Source organism: Mustela nigripes, chromosome 15 (genome assembly GCF_022355385.1).
Source record: "Mustela nigripes isolate SB6536 chromosome 15, MUSNIG.SB6536, whole genome shotgun sequence".
Lineage (NCBI taxonomy): Eukaryota > Metazoa > Chordata > Mammalia > Carnivora > Mustelidae > Mustela > Mustela nigripes.
The window spans coordinates 65,673,836-65,677,550 of NC_081571.1; positions in this window are offsets into that span (position 1 = coordinate 65,673,836).

Here is a 3,715-nt window from a genome sequence, read left to right on the forward strand (position 1 = left end):
AAATTAACATACCTATATCTCAGATCATTTATTTATATTTCATATGATGGTATATACAAAGTATCTCACATTTTACAGGTACTTTATAAACATTAGCTTAGGTCCCATTTTTTCTGTCTACTGTCATTAACACCATCAAAAATAGTTACTTATTACAACTTAAAAAACTCCAGAACTAATTAAATAATGCACAAAAGATCCGAATAGCCATTTTTCCAAAGAAGATCTACAGATGCCCAATCAGTACATGAAAAGACACTTTACATCATTAAAACCAGGGAAATGCAAGTGACAGCCACAATGAGCTATCACCCCACTCCCGTTAGAATGACTATTATCAAAAAAACTAGAAATAAGTGTTGGTGAGATGTGGATAAAAAAGAAAACTCATGCATTGTTGATGGAAATATAAGTTGGTGCAGCCACTATGAAAAACAGTATGGACATTTCTCAAAAATTAAAAAAAAAAAACAAAACCTATCATATGATCCTGCAAATCTAGTTCTGGGTATTTATCTAAAGAAAATGAAAATGCTAACTCAAAAAGACATATGCACCCCCACGTTCACTGCAGCATTATTTACGATAGTCAAGATATGGAAATAATGTAAGTGTTCATTGATAGATGAAGAGATAAAGATGTGAGATACACACACACAGAGTGGAATATTATTTGACCATAAAAGAGAATGAAACTGTATCATTTGTGACAATATGGATGTATTTTGAGGGCATTATGCTTAGTGAAATAAATCAAATAGAAAGATACAATCTAATAATCTCTCTCATAAGTGCAGTCTGTAAATAAGTAAATAAATAAATAGTCATGGCCATAGATACATAGAAAGGAGTAGCGATTGACACAGGTGGAGGGTGAGGGGTTGGAGAAATGAGTGACTTGTTCCTGTTTTTATTCCTGTTTTTATTTTAGTTAAATAAATTGAATTAAAAATAGCTACTAAAAAAAGATAGCTACACTATTTCATTATCGCCTTACCAGGTTACTATATAATTTTTGTGTTTACTATTAATGAATTCCATACTACCTACTTTTCACATTTCATTTTATATAATTAAATTTATCTAAGTTAATATAAAATTTAGTGAATGATTAATTCATTGCATAAATGTATATGTTTAATTCAACAATTACTAACCATATAAACAATATCAGACCTCCCTGGAAGAGACAATGATGTTAAAAAAGGACTAAGGCAAAATGTTTGCATTGTAAGAGTTCAAAAATTTGAAAGAGAAAAGAGACAACATCTAAATTTAATATACTTACTACCTTTATTGATGTCTGCATTGCTTTTTGCACTGGTTTTAGCAAAATTTTCTCCTTCTACAGTCAATCTATAGAGATTGATCTCATCTCAGATTGAATGTCACTACCCTAGTCATATTTGGGCTAGAATAACATGTGTCTTAATGGAATACTCAAGAATTGCCTATTTATCAGAACTCCTTCATGCAACCCAGGAGCAGCCCTGAGCACTTTACTGTACCCTTCAGTTGTTTCCCAAAGGTCAGAAGGCATCACATTCTGTTCTTCCAATTTCTAATTGTAATATATTAAAAATCTCTGTGTATCTCTCTCATACGCACTCATATGCATGCATTGTCTTCTACAACAGTGTCAAATCTGAACAGAAAAAAATAATTTTCCACTTGCCTCATAACTCACAAATTCGCATACCTGTAATGGAGTTAGCATGGTCTCATAATTATGCAGTGCCATGATGCTCCCTTTCCTTTATCTTCCACCCCCCTTTTTAAATGTGCTATTTCAGGTCTATGTGGAATAATAAATGAGCTAATGCTGACCCATATACCTGTTATAGCATGCTACCTTTGCTAGACTAAGACCAGGTGGAGCCTTTGAAATTACTTCTTATAAGTACTTGATTAAATTCTTAGCCAAGGGCCATTTTTCTCCCAAATCTCTCTATGGGGAAGAAATAGTCATTTTCTTCTTCCAGTTATAAGAGCTTTTCAAGAAGGAACAAGTGGTCTGTGATTTTGATTGCTGTGGAGAGGTCTAGTCAAGTAAGGGCTTAGAAGAGACCATTGAATTTGTTAATTAGTAGGTCCTTGGTGAATTGAGCTCTCAAAGACAGTAGTTTCAGCAAATTGGTGGGAGGAAGAATAACAAAGAGTAAGTTGAGACTGGAAGAAAAGGTAGTGGAGGCAACAGTACTATTTTAAGAATTTTGACAATGAACAAATTAAAAGAGAGAAAATGGAGAGTGGAGAAATATTGGTTTCAAAAGATAAAATTTTAAGTTTCAAATTTGAGAATGTTTACGATTTATAACTAATGAGACATAATTTTTTAAAGCCTGAAGTTCAGAAAAAATTTATAAACAGAAGCAATTTGTGCAGAAACCAATTTCTCTTCTGGGATGGTAAGATAATTAGCATATTTTTGTCAGGGAGTAAGTACAAAGTATTCTGAATGTTGGCCTAATTTCTTCTTAGGATTTCTTCACATGTTAAAACCATAATCCAACTCCTAGAACTGCTTGGGATATCTGCCATACCATTACCCCTTCACTCTTAGAATTGAAAAGTATTCCCCGTAGAGGAGATGGAAAAATTAGCATGTTCATAGTTCTGGCAATAGCCTGTGAGGTTATTAAAAGGCCACCCCAAATCTCATAGAATGGGGACTTTATGTTCATCTTATCATTATCCTAGTTCCACTCCACATAACAAGATTTCCTCATGGACAAGACATGGAAGCAAACTGGCAACTCAGGAGAGCTTATATCAAGGATGGTGGCAGTGAATTGGGCAATAGGCATCCTCTCTCATCTCTTCAGTCGTTCTCCTCTAGACTGGAAGCTCTCTAAAACCTATCTCACTACTGAGGTCCTAAATCAATCTGACTCTAAGCAGGGCTGGTGTGAGGCAACCCTGCCACTGTTCACCAGGGAGTGTGAGCTCCAGGGTCAATTCAAATAAGTTTCAGTTCTGCTCTATTGCTTGCTAAGAAGCCACAGTCAGATCACCTAATCTATAGCATTTTAATTCTCCTCAAATAAGTCAAGCAGAAAGAGTCATTTACTTGTGGAACATAAGGAATAACAAGGAGGACATTGGGAGATGGAGAGAAGAAGTGAGCTGGGGGAAATCAGAGGGGGAGACAAACCATGAGAGACTATGGACTCTGAGAAACAAACTGAGGGTTTTGGAGGGGAGGGGGATGAGAGCTTGGATGAGCCTGGTGGTGAGTATTAAGGAGAGCACATACTGTATGGCGCACTGGTTGTGGTGCATAAACAATGAACTTTGGAACACACACACATACAAATTTAATTTAATTTAATTTAAAAAACAAAGAATTTTAAGTCTCCTCATCTATGACATGGAGGTAATGGTGGCATCTAAGCCCAGGGTTCTTATCAATAATAAATAAGATCATATAAGTGATTCACTTGGCAAGGTCAATAAAACAGAATAAACACTCAACAAATTAAAAGATATTGATATGGTCTGTCCTCTTCATTTTTTTCTATCTTCTATCTACATTAAAATGAAATTCATATACATTTTCCTTATGTTCAGCAAAATGAATTTTATATTTGATCACGAAACAATTGTGAGTTCATTACTCAGATCACATGAAAAGCAACTCCAAAATTCTTTGGGCATATCTACAGAAAAATTATCCTCACTAAAATTAGTAGTAACCAAGTGAACAATGGAAAAA